The sequence below is a fragment of the Cyanistes caeruleus genome, chromosome 2, assembly GCF_971803275.1.
Source record: "Cyanistes caeruleus chromosome 2, bCyaCae1.hap1.1, whole genome shotgun sequence".
Classification (NCBI taxonomy): Eukaryota; Metazoa; Chordata; class Aves; order Passeriformes; family Paridae; genus Cyanistes; species Cyanistes caeruleus.
In genome coordinates, this window is record NC_141702.1 from 46,667,827 (window position 1) to 46,686,701 (window position 18,875).

Here is an 18,875-nt window from a genome sequence, read left to right on the forward strand (position 1 = left end):
CATTCCCCCCTTCGCCTTATGCTGGTGTTTGCTGTGTGAGATTACCACGAACAGGATCAGTTGTTAGTATCCTAGATTGGAAAGACTGTACAATGCAAGTGGGGAGCTGAGAAAACACTATCTTTTGAAATGTAATTAGAAATACTCTTTCTGTGGTGTTTAGTATCTGGATCAGATAATTTCCACCCCAACTTTGGGTTGTGTATGGCAGTGTATAGCACTTTTTTCCCTCTGGCTTACACTCTGCTATAAAAATAGTTAAATCTCAGTGTCGAGTTAATTTGAAAAATCCAATCTCCTCCATTCTTTTATGAGAAAAATCAAATAAAATAACATATCTCTGTTCATACTTCTGGTGAAATTTCAGTATAATGAGTTCTGCTGGTGATGAGCTACATTTAATTTCAGTTTTGTGGGCAGAGTTAGTTGTTAAGTTGCTCTGTTAAACCACTGCAACCCAACACTGTGTGTGCAATTTCAAATACTTTCAGTACCAGATTGGACTTTTATACCTTGTTTTCCACAGGGGCTGCCAGAATTCAAAAACAAATGGATTCAGGCAAATTGCTAATGAGCTTCTAAAACACCTCTGATTTCTTTGTTTCTGTTTTTGTTTTTTTTGTGAAAGGGCATTTTATGTTTACCAATCACTTAGGTACATCCCATCCTGATAGTGCATCAGGCTGCAAACCCCTGTGCTTACTGGAATTGCACTAGGCACAGTTAACCAGAGAAACAGTTTGGCTATTCATTTAATGGCAGATCTGACAGGAAATTTTAATGATTGTGGGTGCAATGTGACAATTATGGCACAGCCTCTACAAGAAGAATTGTGAGCTGTTTTGGATGTGCAGGCTCTCTGTTGGATGTGTGTAGCAGTAATAGGGAGTCTTCCCCACAATTCCATCTTGGAGCTGTCATTAAAGAGCACTAAAACAGTGTGAAATGCCAGAGACCACCATGTCAGAAAAGGGCAGTCAACATTGTGACATCCACTCCTAACTTTCATCTGTTTCATCAAATCAGCCAGCAAGGGAATCTTAAAGGTGGCAATCAGAGCTTTTTAAAATGGAGTGTTTCATGCATTTTTAAAAGGATAGTTATAGTTCTACAGTTTAGGAAAAGTGAATTACTCTTTTTGTTTGGGATAATATTTTTCATCAATATTGAACTAGGCTCATTAAATTTTTTTGAGTCCTTTTTGAGGCAAGATGCAAGAAATATTTTTCTACTTTAGAGCTGGCAAGTAACATGGGCTACAGATGTCCCTGATTTCGGATGGTGTTTTCTACTGTGCAGACCTGCAGTTGCCCATTACATGAACTATTCTCATTTCAGTGCTCTCACAGCACTGCCTTTTACTTAATATTAAATCATATTTGAACTTCTTAGTACTGGAGGAAAATGTTGACTGATAGTGGTACACAGAGTCATAAACAAACAACTCTTTTAAAGCTGCTGCTCTAGGAAGACATTTCCTTATCAATTCAGAGTACATGGATACAGTCTTTAAAAAAATGCAAACTCTGCAGTGCAGCATAAGGCAAACCTCCTAAAATGTGTTACAAAAAGATAATTTAAAAACATCATCTCTCTAGCCATTTCAAATATGTGAGCGGTGGAATTCCCCTGCTTTACCGCCAGTTCTCAAGTTTTAATGAATAAAGAAGGGTGGGGAAAATATTTTGCTAATAACAGTGTTTCCATTGAAATTGCTGTCAACAGTGTCAGCACAGCGCCAAGAACTCGGAGTGTAACCTTCCCCCCTCGCTGCCCGCATGCAGCAAGAATGCATCCTCCTCCCCACGACTGTCCAGATGCTCATTACAGCGCGGTCATCTCTCCACAAGTGTCCATTGTAGCGTAATGAGCACCACAACTCTCCCGCAGAGGAAATAAGATATCAGATAAGGGTGTGGGAGGACTGTGAGCAGCACTGCAAACATGACTGTTTGTACTGCAGGTGCTGGGGATGACAGGATAGGGAATCTGCTCCGCAGCACGAAGGGGCAGCTGTGTAACAGTGGTTATGGCATGCACTCCCCAAGCCTTCCAACACATTCGTCTAGTTGTGGTTGTTAACATTTTTTAAACACCCATATGGAATCATTTCTCTGTGGAATTGTTCCACTTGGTTCAGAAATAGGGACCTAGGAGAAAAACTGGAATTTATAGTGTGAAAGTTGAGTTTTGACCTGTAGTGAATTTATCTTTATTGCAGATGAGGAGGAATTTGGTTAGCAAGAAAAATATTGTTTCCAGTATAAAACAGAGTCATCTTGTATACTAGATATTCTTATCTGTAAGTTAGCCAGTCAAAATATACTTTTTTTAATGAAGCTATTTTTAGAGACCAGAAGTGATGGTCTGTTACCATCTAAAAATGCAAGTTTCCATAATTTAAATGCCAGCTGGATTTTTATCAAGCAATCCCAAAAGCTGTAGCTCAAATGTATTTTCTGTATTCTCTTGTAGGCTCTTCTAAGGTGACTTACCTACTCTCTGTGTAAATGCCTCATCTGCATTGTCTTTGCACATTGACAAAGGAAGAACTTTACCAATATTTTTACTGATATTTTTGAAATAAGAATATCTGAGAATTTCTTTGTAGGAATGTAAGTATGGAGGATAGCCTGCACACACACAGCTGGCTCCCTCTGATACATATTGGCTACGTTCATGTTATCCTTCAGGAGCAGCAGGAGCCATAGGGTGGTCATTAGTTTTTAATAATTGACTGTTTTTCTTTTCCATTCAAAGTACTCAAAACAAGAAAATGTATTGCAATCCACCAAAGTAGTGTGGGTTTGTTTCAGGAAATCTTTCTCAAGCGCTGAGGTAATTAGCACAATCACAGGTCAGGATGTTGGAGGGATAAGTCTCTCTAGGAAACTGTTTGGGGCTTTCATGGATTGCTGGTTTCAAACTGAGACAGCCCCTCCCCACGATGTCCATCCAGAGTAGTTCCTATTAACTGAGGACGGTCTCTCAGAGGCAAGAGCAGAGTAATGCCACAATGTGGCTACCCTGCTTTTGGCTGGGGTGGAGCCGAATTTCTTCACAGTGGCAAATTGTTTAGGGCTGTGTTTTGGATCTGTGCTGAACACAGGGCTGATAATGTAGAGATATTTCTGTTATTACTGAGCAGGGCTTGCACAGCCCCAGGACCTTTCCTGTTTTTCATGCTGCCATGCTAGTTGAGGAAGCTGGGGATGCACAGGAGATTGGGAGGAGACACAGGTGGGACAGCTGATCTCAAGTGACCAAAGGGATATTCCAGACAATATGACATCATGTTCAGTATATTGACTGGGGGGAATGAGAAGAGAAGCGGGGACATTTGGAGTGATGACACTGTTTTTTCCCAACCAACTCTTATGTGTGATGAGGCCTTGCTCTCCTGGAGATGGATCAACACCTGCCTGCACATGGGAAACAGCTAATCTATTCCTTTTTTCACTTTGTTTGTATGCACAGATTTTGCTCTCCCTGTTAAACTGTATTTATCTCAGCCCATGAGTTTTCTCGCTTTTACCCTTCTGATTCTCTCCCTGAACCTGCTGGTGGGAGAATGAGAGTGGCTGTGTGGGGTTGGCTGCAGCCTGGGGTGAAATCATGACAGTGCCCAAATAAGATCTAGAATCTCTATGGGGAAAGTAGCCTGAAAAACAGAAAAATGAGACAAACTGGAGGCACATGGAGAGCTAGGCCAAGAAACTTGATTTACTTGGACTGTGGTACCTTTCACTTTCAACAGAAAGGAGGCCTGGATGAGTGCCTGTACAAGCCAAAGTTGTGCAGAAAAGGGTATCCAAATTCAGTCTTGCCACATTTGTGGTAGTTCAGAAAAGGAAGTAGTAGGCTTGGCTTCTTTAAATCAAGCCTGTGATATGTTCTTCAAAAAAGAAGAGCTGTGCTCTAAAAAAGTATTGTCAGGAGTCCACAGATCTCCATAATCCCCATAAGCCAAAAGTCAGCTGCAAAGGATGTTTTAATGAACCAGTGATCCCAGGCTGCTAGCCTGGTCCTTACTGCTCATGTACAGAGGTGTACAGCCATGACATCATTTTTCCTTCTAAAAGTCTCCTCTCCTGCTGAGTAATAATTATTGTTTGATTGGAGACCTGTCACGTGGTGGTCCACCATATATTTATTTGCCAGTGTTATGTAAATAGAGAGTGCTTTGACTTCTTATCCAGTAAACAGTAGCTCAATAATGCAGCAGGTGATCTTTAATAAGCACCCAGTGTTGAATGGAGTTGTGCTAATAAAGCACATAACTCCAGTCAGTTTTCCAAGGTACTAATCTATAGTAAAAATATGACACATCAGAAGTCACACAGCATGAAATAGGATGTTCCAGTATATTGAATAATTTCTCAGTGCAGCATCAATGACATTTAGAATAGTGAAAAGGTTTTTGTGAGTGTGGAAAAAGAAATATTTTTATGCTCCTTTGGCCTGCACACATAGAGTTGACAGTCTGTTTATATCCCTTTCTGCACTCTACTGAGTTCTTAAAGAAATAGCAACATGTGAAGTATTGACAATGGCCAAACAAGCAAAACCAGTTATTTGAGTATTCTGCTCAAAGATACTTAATTTTAAACTAAATCCAGATTGGTTTTATTCATCAGCACATTTGTGCTCAAATGAACTTCTACTAAAGATTTAAGCTGCTTTATTGGCAACACCTGTGAAGAGCAGATTTCAAGAATTCGTTTAAGCCAGGTGTCAAATTGTCCATTTACTACCATGCTGTAAATCAACAATCAACATGCTATGCTGATTGCTTAAGAAAGCCTGGGCTAGAGAGGGTAGCTGGTTTTCTGTGTGGATGAGGAGGCTGGAGGGTGTTGTGAGGACCAGAATATGTTGCATTAAGTAGAACTGTGCATATATCAGATCACTCCATGGTGCTGTGGCTGATCTACAGGAATCCTGACTGCCTGCTAAATGTATGCCAAGCATATTGGGCTGGCAGTCAGGTGAGAAAGGCTTTAGTGTTGGTTTGATGAATATCCTGTGCTGTGGCCTCATGTGAGTGACCCCACCTTTCTTTTTGATGTGTTATTTATCGCTTTATACCATGTGATCTTTACAGCAAAGGCCTTGTCTTGGGTTCAGGAAGGGACTAGGATACCTGAAGCACCACACTGAAGAGAAGAAGCTCTGGTGGCATCCAGTCTGTCCTGGAAGAAATACAGGATCAGTCTCAGAAAAAAATTGGAGAGTTTCTGGTGGCACTGCTGCTGCTCTCAGACTTTGAATTATTTCCCCTGCGTTAGCCCAGGAGAAGACACAGATGTTGCTGGATAAGGTTCTGTGCAGTTCTTGCTATAGGTTTGTGTGCAGACCAGGTCAAGGAGATCCCAGCCTCAGCAGAGGTCTTGTGGGAATATAGGAACACAGACATCAAGCAACAGTGGGGTTTTTGGTTCCTCCAAGGGTTTAGCAGGAGTGAAGTGCCTGACAGCTGCTGACTCTGGGCCATTTTTATTCAAGTAGGATGTAGAGACAATTTGGATCAGGAGGTAAGATATCTAGTGACTGCAAAGACCCCTAAGGAAAGAAGAGGAAGAATATTTTTGGATGGGCGCTTTTATTTGGGTCTAGATTTTCCTCCTGTGGACCTTACTTCCAATTCTCCTTTGGTGTCTTTTAGATTAACCGTTTTTCTTGACTCAAGAATAATTTAAATTCTCACTTGTATTTTATTTTAGTTCTATGTTTTATTTTTGGTTTAAAGACATTGGTTCATAGCTATAACAGAATCTTATGTGCTACAGTTCTCCTGCAGTGATTGAAAAACCAGTATGTTATGTCAGTAAAAGCAAGTGGTAGCTGCTGACCTAAGTTATAAGAAAAAATTAAACAGTCTAACAGCAATTTTTTTAATTTCTTTTTTTTTTTTTTTTTTTTTGACTTTTCAGCTTTCAGAATAAACATGTCATGGAACTGAGAAGCTTGGAAACTGATTCCTTGTTATAGGCCTAAGGAAGCTTGATAAGCCCTCCATTGCTCTCTGTCAAGCTACACAAAGAATGTTAGGACAGCATCAATGGAGTTCACTCCACAGGGCTGTAATGGAGTTACTCATTTGAAAGTCTTGGACTTAGTAGTCAATAGGTTGAGATCAATGTCAGGTCTGAATTTCAGCTTTATCAGTTAACCTAAGCAAGAATGTTGGTTTTGTCAGTGATTTCTTGTTAATTTCCACCAGGCAGAAAATTTGGGAAATTCATGTGTTTTTCCATTTTCATGAATAGCTATAAAATCACCTACAGAGACTTTTTGCCCACACCTCAGTACCAAAAATTCAGATTTGCAGATTTTCCTGCAAAGCTAACCCTTGTGCAGAAAAAAATTTAAATATCTGACTTGGTGGGAGTAGAAAGGAAGATTCCAAAGTAATTTGTGCTAGAGAAAATAAAGTGGAATTATGACAGAGGATGTAGATAAAAAAGAAGGAATGAATAGATCTGTGAATATATGTGTAAGTTTTTTACTTGGCTCTGCCTTTAATTGCTCGTGACATCAGCAGGGAGAACTGGATCTGAGGTTCCCTCAGGCAAAGTTGGTTCACCTGGCACACTTGTCATCACCAAGATTAGTCTCTCCAAATAAGAGAAGAGGTGCTGTGCTTGCTTTTATCTCGCTTACCTCTGGAAAGCTCCACATTTCAGGCTCCATAGAGAGCGGTGCACATTCTTGTTGACTGGAAATGGGGCTTCTAGGAGTGCCTGCCCTAATCTGTGCCAAGCCACACTACCCTGGGTATCCTCCAGCTGCCTCTGAGGCAGTGCTGCAGCTGTGCATCCCTGAGTGTTGAAGGAAGGAGTGGGGAGCTGCACCAATTCATTTGGTTGACAGCTGAGAGCTGCCTAACACAATCAGGGTGAATCTGTTACTTAGGATACATGTGTATCTGCAATGATTTGTCTGATAGATTTTAACATGTTGCTCATGCCTTCATGCAAAGACAGATGTACAGGCAAGATTTTCTTAGTTTTGTTTTTATATATCTCTTCTTCATTTTCCACTATTTATTTTATATTTACTTTTATTACTCTTCTGGCATAATTAATTTTTTTAATGTTTTTTATTTTACTAAATAAGAAAAAAATTTGTTTTCTGAAGAATTCTCTGTGCTGCACCTATTCTATCCCACTTCAAATCCATCTTTTGTCAGAAAACTCTTCTTTCAAGGTACTCGCAATACTAAAATTGTTGTATTACATAAAGAGAACTGAAAGAAAGCAGAATCAATACAAGGGGGAGAAAGGTTATCTTAGACAAACAAAATCTCACTTGATGAAATTACTTTCACTGGGTGGGAAGAATGAAACTTCATTAGGATAGGATAATATATACAGGGTCCTATTTCATCTTCTGTTTTACCTTCACTGTCTGTTTCCTTCCTTTTATGGTTGCATTTCAAAGCGAAGCACTTTGTATCAGATTTCTTGCACAAGGCTCTTGCTTTTCCTCTTGACCTCTTGACGTACATTTCTGCTGTGAGATCTGGAAGGAACCAGCCAAAACCAGCAGTGGCAACTGAATTCCTGAAGTTGTTGCATGTGAAGAGTGGTTTTAATATAATTGTTGGTTGAAGAAATATTTTTCCTGCTTGCTGGAAAAGATGTCTGATGGGCTGGTGTCTGGCAAGGGCTCCATCTTGAATGCCTCCATACAAATTTGATAGGAATGTACAAATCCAATATTATGCCCATCATAGATCCTGGATGAGTTTTTATCTCTCAGGGCAGAGAAGATTTTCAGGTTCCTGTCTCCACTCAGCTTCTTTCTCCCCATCTCAGGGCTGACTCCTGACATCAGCTGAAACCTCCCAGCTTTCACAAGCCCAGCTCCTGAATGTGGATAGAGCACAATCAGAGAATACTCGGAGCTGGAAGGGACTCAAAGGAGGACCATGGAGTCCAGCTCCTGGCTCTGCACAGAGTATGCATTAAACTGGGGGAGGAGAGGCTGCCTCTTGAACAGAACACAGTGTGTAGTGGCCTACTGGCACAAAAGGAGTACAGTTCAACATTTCTACAAAGGAAAGAGGCTTCCTAACCTGAAAATCTGATTTTTAATTGCGCTGCTAACATCAAGGAATTACCTTAACAATTGTACGGCTCTGAGGTCATGATTTGAAGTTCTGCATTTCTTGATGCCCACACATTTTCATCCCTGTATGAAGGATTTTACATTTGTTTTGCATGGATAATTCTCACAGCTGCTGGAGTATGGATTTCCACCTTGTGTCCATGATTTACAGTAGAGAGAAAACCTACAAGGCACAGAACAATACAGTAATTAACTGGATGCTCTCCAGAGACTGTCATATCATTACACTGTCATAGCATGTTCTTGTGTGGAAATTAATTTCCTGCCAAGCATAAAACACTATTTACTCTATCAAGTTATTTACACAGACTTTTTATACCTGCATATAGACCAAGTTTTAGTTACTCTTTTCTTCAGTAGCTGGTCCTATCAGAACATATTTGACTAAAAGAAGCTATTGGTCAATCATGCCTAGCTAGCTTGCCTTACATTCTGGAAGTGACAATTTTTTGGTTGTCATTTTAAAGTGTTAGGAAAAGAATAAATATATTTGCATTACTAAAACATATTTATGAATTAAAGTATGGATACAAACATCAATCAGTCATACTGATGATTGAAAACTTTGAAGAATGTTTCTCAAAAAAAAGGAACTGGACTCTACATCTGCCAGTGGTCCCTAAGACAATGACCATGCAAATCATCTGCTTCACTTGATAGTATCTCCATAAAGAAACACAACACAAAAACATTAATAACACAGAATTTTGTGTGGCTCAGTTACCTAATTTGCACTTTTATCTGCAAATAGCTCTGAGAATCTTTTCTAATAGGCAAGATGGGTATATCAGTTGCTACTTCTACTACTACGCCTCAACAAAAGAGGTCATGCACTGCTTCTTTCATCTGCCTTGAGTCTATATTCCCCTATTTTTAATATGATTTTCAAGCCAGAGGCTCAGCTGATATAGCTTATCTACAGTTATTTTACCTATTTTAGTATCTTGGAAAAAGCAGTTCAGTTCAATATTAATTGTGTTTTCCACAATGAATTAAATTTGCTCTTTCATGGCCTTTCTCACATATCAAGAGGTTTTTTGGAATTACCTATCACCCTGTCCTCCCCACCCCCTTCCTATATACTGTGTTTTACAGCCAGTGCCCATACCATGGTGAGGCCTAAGTTTAAGTGTTTGTGAGAGCATTTTGGTTAGCTTTAGCTCCTCTCAGTGCTTGATGCAGTATCTGCATTGACGGCATTGAAGACATTTGGGTTTTTGTGCTAGTTTAGCTCTCTGTTAAAAATGTCATATCCAGAACTTTATTAAGATGGATGCAGGTCACAGTTCTTTGAAAAGCTTGTATCAGCTGAATCCATAATTTAAGTTTGGATAAAAATGAGGATAAAGTTATGAAACAACATGAACTCTTAGGGTAGGATGGTGAATTTACCTTAGTTTCTTACAAAATTAAACTATTTTTACATGTCATTTTGTCTAAGTACAGATTTCATGGCCTGCAGATACAAGACCTTGTAGATGCAGATGTTGAAATACTGTCCATCTGAAAAATTTCTGACAGCCTTTTTCAAGTAAGGGGGTACTAAATCTGTATCCATGTGGTCAGCCTGTGCACTTGTGCCTTTATAAACAAATACCGTCCAGGGTCTGAGAATCTGAGAAGCAAGCTGCTAGCATACCATGAACATACTGCTTTAAAAAAAAAATAAATTCAAATAATAAAAGAAAACTACCTAGAAATGTAAAATGTATTTCTCCTCCTCTGGCCACCTTCTTCTCCTTGGGAAAACATCAAAGAAGTTCAAAATACGGCTTTTCAGCCTATATGGCCATGGGGCTTTTCTGTGTTGCTCAAGATTAATATTAATTACAATCACACAGTTCCCTCAAACTAAAAAAAGAATGATCCTCTTCTTTCATGCACTGAGTCCTTTTTATTTCTGCTGGTATTTGACTCAGACACTTCTTGTATGAAATTGCAGGTGAGATTCATAGGAAGGTAGAGAAAGTGAAAGAAAACAATTTTTTTTTTTTCATTTCAGCTGAACCGAGGGCTGAACAAAGACATGAATATTTTTCCTCTGATGTACATGTATGGCTTAGCTTAATATATTGCCAGCCTTGTATTGTAGCATCATACTTTTTTTCACAGAAACCAATAGGGAGTCCTCTGTACTGTTGGGATTGAGCTGCCAAGGGGTGAAGAGCTATGTCTAAAGACAGAGGAGGGGTTGAGCAGAAGTCTGCTGTGGAGCTCATTGCCTAAAGGACACTGCAAGTGCTGAAGTGCACCTGGATGAGTAGTGAGCTCCAGAAAAAGAAATCTGTTTAGTTAGGTAGCTGTGGAGCGGCCCTACAGAGTCTGGTTTTAGACAGGCATTTGCAATACAGAAGGTTTGGATTGAACACAACCTTTCTGTTCTCTGAAGGCATTCATGTTCGGCTGTTATCAGTTGCTGAAGAGATTGATGGAAAAAGGGAGTTTACCTGGGTTTACCAAGGTGCCACCCCTGTAGCCTATTTTGCTTTCTTTGAGAATCACCTCTGGAATCAGTGTCATTAAAAAATGATTAAATTACCTTTATAACCTCCTGTCTGGAGCAGCGATGATTTTTCTCTAGCTGCAGCTCAGGGACTTGGGTTTAAAGTGTCTTACTATTTCTAGGGCATGTTGCACGAAACCAGAGCACATAACATTATTAATGCAAAACTTAAGCATGTGTTTAAGTGCTTCTGTGGATGGTGGCCAGAACACTCAGCAATTTACATGTATAATAACCAAGTCCTTAACAGTTCTCAGTTAGGGCTTCCTTCTACAATCTAAGAAAAGTAAGCCAGAACAGAAAAATAAATATCTCATACTTCAAAACCTGTTAGTTATTGCTGTGAACTCAAAAGCTACAGTTCTCAGGAGATAGAATCATCCTCACTAGGAATTTTTGGATATGGACCACCCTGAAACTGTCAGTCAGCTCATGGCCTCAGGTCTGGGTATAATGTGTAAGACTTGTCTTTCCAGTCTGTCTCTTCTGTCTGAGGGGATGAATTTTCTATATCCAATGCAATATTTGCAATAATTTACAATTATTTCTTTTATCCACCAATTTACGTAGAAACCATTGAAATTCTAGAGGATTTTTAATACATGCAGTTGAGCATTAATGGAAAGTGTAGTAAAGCAGAAATAAGGGGATGTATGTACTGAATTCTTATTCATCTTTATTCCATCAAGGCTTGTCTGGATTTCTGCAACTGCAATTGAAAATTCCTCAAGCTTAAAGGTAGAATAGATGCAAGAACTTTCAGTCAAATTTTCAAAATATTGCTAAGACTAAGTAATAAAATATTCAGTAACTTCCATTTATTTCTTGGATTGTGACATCATAAACCTTTATGCATGGAGTTTTTTGGGATTATTCTACATGAAAAGATGTATCAAGGTGCAGAGATGTTTAGACTGGTGTCTAGTAGCAGATTTGGTCCATGATGGTGCTAAAATGACTTGGTGATGCCAAAGCTGGGACAGTATTTAGTACCTCCATGTGGCTCTGCAATTTGTCATGGGGTCCTACCAAGTTTTTTTTGGAGATGACTTTGTGAACTCTCCCTCTTCCATATCACTGTATGTTTGATCTTCTTCCCTTCCCTATCCCTTCCCTTCCCCTTTGCACTGAGCTTTTCTGGACATCTTTTTTAATCTCTTTCCTCACTAGCAAATTTCAGTGGTTTTGAAATTCAAATATCTAAATATCTTTACAATCTAGGGCATTGTGTGCTGTAAGACATCTCAGCCTCACTAAGGAGCTGATGGAGGTCTAGAGCATCCGTAGCCATTTGAGATCTGGGATGTCCCACCTGGCTTCTAAATGTCACCCATGAGTACTGCTTCATAAGATCTAACACTGTGCAATCACTGTGGGTAACCCACTGTGGGTGTTCCAAAAGCATGCTCTGGTATTTAGGTAGCAGACATCTGCATTGTCAATGCCTATATTTAGGTGGCTGAATCTGGAGCTTGGAATCCCTTTTTTGTCCAGGTACCCCAGCACTGGCATAGTTGGGGATGTGGCAGTAGTAGGGATATATGCCAGAGGATTTCCCAAGTATCCCCAGTCATTGGTTTTGGCAAGCCAAGCCTGACGCCTCTCTTGTGCCTCTTTCAAAGCTAAAGCAGAGTAGGAAATATATGCGTGGTAGAATGCAAGCTTTCCAAAATAATTAAGTAGTTTGAAAACAGAGATTAACTGTGTAAATAAAGACAGCACTGTTGAAAGGAAAAGACAAACACAGTGACCCACATTAGCTACAAAATTGGAGCCAGTCAGGCTGACAACAGTGGTTTAAAAAGAAAATAATACTCTTCATTTGCACAGAAAACAAAACATCTTCATTATTGCAATAATTTTTCTCTAAAAACATTTAAAAGGAATAGAGTCACACCTAGTAAGAAACAGTTCATAATCACAGAGAATCACTAAATGCTGCTATTTGATGCTTTTTCCCCAAGTGTTGTACAAAGTAGCCATGCAGACTACAGCTAATTATCTATGTCAGAGTTTTTCTGTTCTAATAGAGGGCTTGAAGCATCATTGCACATGGGTGATAGTTAAAACAACAAACCACCCTCTGAAGTAATTTACAGTAGAATGGCATTTCTACACTGAAATAGTAAACAAGATGCCCAGCAAATTAGCACCTTCCATCTTCAGTCTCTGCAGTGAAGTGCAGCTGGAAAGGATGAGCTGCTGAAAAAGCAGGATTAGGGGGATGGGGTGAATGGTTGTCACTCACTTTAAAACAAACAAACAAACAAGTGAAGCACAAGCTGAGCAGCACAGGAAATTGCTGCATATGCTTCAGAGAAGCTCAAAGGTCTGACTTTCTAGGGGAATGCCTGCCTGGAGGCTACCTCACCCCTAACTGCTGTTTGCCTTGGCACAGCATCTCCTGCCTCCACCCTGGTGATGACTCAGTGAATCACATGAGGATTGCTGCATTTTAGGATAGCTCCAGACTACTGGGAGTCAAAGATGCTGAATTCTTCACAGAGTAAAGTGCCAGAGGAGGAGGTCTTCAGCCTCTCCTAAGAACCCTCAAGAAAAAGGAGATCTAGAAATTTTAATTTCTATCCTCTTCTAGGCCAACAAGCACCCTGTACTCCCTCTGTGGTTGTCCACCTGCATTTGGTACTAGTTTTACTGCTCTGCTTGTTAATAGCTGGGGATCCTCCACTGAGGAAGAAAACAGCTATCAGATGCTGTTTCATACCAACTCACCTCCTCTGATAGTCACTGGAGGTCAGCTCAAAGCTATTTGAGATGCATATCCTGAAGTCCATCTAACACACAAAGAGGGTGGTAAGTCTCTGATGAGTCATATACTATCTTTGCAAGCCCCAAATGGAAGTTTTGGATACCCTGTGGTGCCTCAGAAGTCCCCATGTGCAAATCAGTGTGCATCTGAGACCTGAGATGTTTATATAACCCTGGCTCTTTAGTTTCATTTCCTCCAGGGAGATTGTGGCCAAAATTCCATCTGGAATTTGAAAAAAATGAACTGAAAAAAGTTTTATGTTTAGTGCAAGTTTGCAAAACTGCCAACTTAGCATTTTGATAAATCACCCACTAATACATGGCTAAAGAAACAGTGAAAATACTTTGAACACTGATTTTACTCATAGCAAACACATAGTTATGTTTGCAGTCATTCTTGGATCCTGGACTGAAATTTTGTGTAGATGGATGACCCAGCTGTAGTCTGCACTTTCCGAGTTCCCCAAAAAATCTTTTTGTTAACGCTGTCCGTGGGCTCTGACACAGCTGGGATGGATGGATGGAGATCTCTTTCAACATGTGGGAAACCACTCTTCCAGCTGTTATGGGCCAAAGCATATCCTTCCTGGCACTGTGTGGAGTGACACAGCCTGCATGATGATGAAACAGTTAATATCACAGTAGCAAATTCTTTGCCACTCTGCCTTGCACATGTAATCACTTCCCCATCTTCTAGGGCTCTCCTTGTGAACGACAGGAGCTATTGCATAGCTGATTCAAATCTTTCAGAATCCCATTATCTGCAGTCTCATTGTGCAGAAGTTATTTCCAATAAAGTAATTCTTTTATTAATGAAATCTAGCATTACTGCACTAAAAAATTTGAGCATATACTGCTAAGTCTCATTCACTGCAATAGCAGTCATCATCTTTAAAAATTACATGGAAGAATGTAAGTTTCAATTATAAGACATCTCTGTAAAAATAGAACATGTAGCTAAATGCAGCTAGTTAAGTGACAGGAAATAGTGTGATTATAGAGAGAAAAGAGAGTGTTCTTTGCTGTTTTTTTTTCTTTGCCATTCAAATTGCACTCCAGATAGCATCTCAAGCAATATGAAGACAACCTTTGTCAATTCTCCTTGCACTCTTACAATCACCATTGTGGATACTCAGCCCTTGCACACGACATGGTCTAACAGAGTACAAAGCTGGTTTTTATTCCTTGCTTTTGCTGTGTTCCTCTGGACAATGTAAGGAAAAACCCGGGGCAAATCATGTGAAGTCAATCAAACTGCATGTGTAAATGTATTAGTCTTCATTGTTTATATTGATTTTAACAAAACACTGGTATTTGTTATGTAGCCAAATGTGTTATTGTTCTGTCAGGGGCTCGTAGTCTTACACAGCTAAAGCAATGAAATGTATTGCTTTAGGGAGTGCTGGGTTTCTTTGTGGATTAAGAAATCCCAACATATTTCAACATTTTCTGGAGTGACAAATGCAAATAACAACTATAGTAGCAGCAAACTCCCCTGAGAAGCACAAGGGTTCACACCCTCTAAGGAAGGTTGGTGTCTCCTTCTGGGTCGGGAAATTCGGTCCTGGTTTCAAAGCCTCTGGTGGGATAGAGCCATCACTTAGATGCAACTGGGCTCACCAAAGTTGGAAAGAGATCCACCTCTGTTTGAGGTGAAGTGGGGATTGGAGCCAGAAGCCCTTGCCTGAGCACAAAAGCCACACATGTAGGTAGGTGTGATGGACTCGCTGTTTTCACTGAAAATCTAGCAAGTGGCAGTGGTGCTGTGCTTTCCCTAACACATCACATGTGCACTGAGAGGTTTTCAGACAGTAAAGGGATCCATCAAAGTTTTGATTATTTATGAAACACACAAAATAAATAGCCATGGAAGGAAGACTGACACTAACCTTAGACAAATCAATGTTACAGTTAACAAAAAACATCCCAGATTTTTTCCAATCCCACACTAGGATAAAAACAGACACTTGAAGACAGGCCTCTGTGGCAAAATGAACCATTCCTAACTATTACTATTGTACTTTACAGAGTGCTGAAGATTAAATGCATATGAGGACTGCCTCAGCCTAGGCTTTAAAGCCAAACAATCATATTGTCACACATGAATTCATCTGGCAATTATACTTAATAGAAAACAGAAAATACACTGATGCCATTACACCAAAAGAAATATATACAAGAAAACAAATATATACAAGGCTTAAATCAGGACAGACACCATCCTGCCTGAAACTGGATACTATGAATGCAACAAGCTTGAGCTTCCTCCTGGAGAGCTTGGAGCAGGAACCCCAGCAGTGATCTCCTGCTGCTCCAAGCAGGTTGGGCTGTCAGTGGGGTGCAGAGCAATGATCCCTGGAGAGGTGAGGCTGGACCAGGAGCAGCAGAGCAGTGCTGGGTTGATGCTGCAGCCCTAACGAGTCTCCTCTGCCCTGGCAGCACGCCAAGCTGTGTGCTGTGCTGTTTTGCACAGTGGAGACAAGATTTTATTGGTGCTTTTGAAGCCAATGAGAAAAAGAGCATATGAATTAGCTGAGCAGAGACTTTCTGGGCCTGCAGTTATTCAAGAGGGTAAAGCATTCAAACAGCTCCAATATAGCTGTACTGTGAGCAGGCCAAATTAGGATATCGTCAATATCAGTCCATGTTACCTGCTGGGCCAGCTTCTGCTCCTGGTTATGCCCATTTGACCCCTGAAAGTGAAGGTAAATTTGACACACTTGTTACAAATTTAGTAAAAGAACTCAATTGATTCTGACTAGGATGAATCTGTGCACATAAACAGTCTTTATTTCACATACATAACTAAGAAATATTAATGAACTCCTTCTAAAGGCTTGAGCTTGTCTTTGATTTCAGCAAAAATTTTATATATATTTTTAGTGAAAACTGTGTGCTGGGCAGCAACCGTTGTTGAATTCCATGCTGTAAAGGCATGCAAAAATGTTTGCAGTGGTGATGCAAACATTTTTCTTTCTAGCTATGTGCGCTTTCTGCTTCATCCTTCAGCTCTTTCCTTCTAAAGTGAATTCTTTCCTTCAGTTCCTGAGGTTAATAGCCTTTTGCTCTTGCTTTTTCTACCTGTTGCAGCAAAATTATGCAAACTCCAAACCTCAATATATCTGGCTGATTTGGTTTGCTTTCTTCCCAACTGTATTAAAAAATGCCTTTTGTGTTTCATTTGCACTTGGATTAATTTCTTCTGCCTGCTACAGTGCTGGCATCACATTGCAGCTGGCTCCACGATGGCAGCTGAAATCCAAGGGGTCACTAATTTAGCATGGAGCTGTAGTGATGGCAGCACCCCTTGCATGTTGAACACCTGAGTGCACAATAAAGTTGTTACACAGGTATCCTCGCTTTTGCTGTAAATCCTTAAACTCTACCACTGAATTCATTAAAATTTGTGGTTTTGGTTTTCTTGGTGTTGCCTCTATCCCAAAGACAGACAGATGTACTGGAGTTCACAGGGTTTGAGTATCCTTGCACTACAGCCTGGGCATTAGTGGCTGCTCTGTTTCTGTCCTGCTGTGTGGATAATCTCATGTGTTTGCCCAGTCTCAGAAGCTGTGGTAGCTTTAACCCTTTTTCTGTTATTTGGAGGTATTTCTCAAATTATCTCTTACAGAAGCTAAAATCATGCATCCTACCATCTTAATAAGAACCTCATAAATTTTGATTTCCAGAGTTTCTAGTTGTGATGTATAATTATTCCTTTCCCCCTTTTTTTTTTTTTTAATACTGTGAGAATCTCTGTCTTGTTAAAAACGAAATGCAGAAAAGTTTAGTGTATCAGCAACAACTTCACTTTCTTTAATCTGTCCTGAGACTTGTTTCATTTGTTGTTCCTTTGGCAAAGGTTTCCATGTAATATATTAACTATGTTCTGGAAAATACATTTTAGTCCCTTGGCATTTTTTCCCCTCAGTAGGATAGTGAAAACCAGCCAGCAAAAGTCCCCCAAACAACGAACTTCTTTTCAAGCCAGTACAACAGCAACAAAATAACTCCATGTTTATTTTCTTGTCATTATCTCTCCTGGTCAGCTGTGTATATAGAATTAAGACTTCCTCGCACTTCTCCTATTGTGCAAAATATTTTATAGACATGTGGATTCTACAGGAATCAGTCTCTGCAGGTTGGTTTGCTCTGGTTCTGCTATGTTTACACCTTTTAATCCCTTTGGTGAGAGTCACTCTGACTGCTCATATCACATTTGAGATATTGCAGATACTTCATGCTGTGCAACAGCAGAGGAGAACATGTTTATAAACACTTGCTCTTTATTAAAACGTGCTTCAGCAAATGTAGCACTGCATACAGCCTGACTTCTGGGATCCTTCTCAAAAGCAGTTCCATGCTGCAAACCACATTCTCTCTTGTGTACTAAGTATCTTTTAAGATACATCCAGAATTCAGCAAAGTGAAAAGATTTCCAAGAAAGGATGCCAATATATAAAAGAGGAGAAAAAGTGAGGACAACTAAACATAAATGCTTGAGGTCAAGGGTCACATTTGCAGAGTTAGGTCACTCAATACTGTAATTGATTATAGATTTTATTTTTAGGATTTGATGCATTTGTTTCAGGAAAGAATTCTTTTTTATTGTATTTGGATGGTCTGATGATTACTTGAAAGTTTCTGTAAGACCTGAGAGGGAATAAAAGAAACCACAGCCAGTGCTTAGTGGATGAATTTCTAAACATGTCTTGTCATTGTAGCTTCAATCAACAATTTACTTGAAGAGTCACCGCTGGGCAAGATATAGTTTGCAAGAAATTCCCTACTTTCTTGTCAAAGAAAGATTTACATGCTACTGTTCCCTGTAATAGCAGAATAAACAACCATAAGAAACAGAAAATAATATGGAAAATCTAGACCATGGTCGGAAATTAAATTTGTAATTGTATCATTAATGATAATTACATTTGGAAAACTTTGTACTGGTTGAGCTACTAAAGTAACAACTTTGGAGCTGCTGCAAGTGGAAGACAAGGTCTGATCTGTTGTTCTATGACTACGGAGCTTATTCTGTGATTCTATGTGAGTATGGTAAAAACTTTAAAAGAAATTATCTCAGTGCAGCTCAGTGCTTGAACTTACGTCCCAGGTTCAGTCATCAGAGTGTGAATGTGCTAAGGCTACTGTTTCCTCATAAAAGATGGAAATTCTTCATGGGCTACAGCTAGACCTGAGATATATCAAAGGTGAAACCTTTACAGTTTTTTTCCTTTTTTAGTTTCTCTGGAAAATGTGTTACAGGAGAATCGATACCCTCTAGGTTCTCATTTTCAGGAGGAGAAACAAAGTCTTGCTTGTCACAAGCAGACTGAAAAGCTTTGAAAAATCTCTCAGCTCTATGGCCTGACTTTTACAAGTTGTAAACATTTGTTTCTTCCAGTTCATTGTCAAAATATTTCTCATGATGCACAAGTCTTTCCTAAGCTAGGGTGTATAGATGAGAGTTATA

At 39.7% G+C, this 18,875-nt stretch overlaps 1 long non-coding RNA gene across 1 annotated transcript; it reads left to right on the forward strand.

Annotated features, from left to right (window-relative positions):
- Positions 1–4,749: 4,749 nt before the first annotated feature.
- On the forward strand, positions 4,750–9,822 carry LOC147654780 (uncharacterized). The gene is made up of 3 exons (XR_015283115.1): positions 4,750–4,988; positions 5,105–5,534; positions 5,934–9,822. It is a non-coding gene; the product is annotated as an uncharacterized LOC147654780 (long non-coding RNA).
- Positions 9,823–18,875: the final 9,053 nt, after the last annotated feature.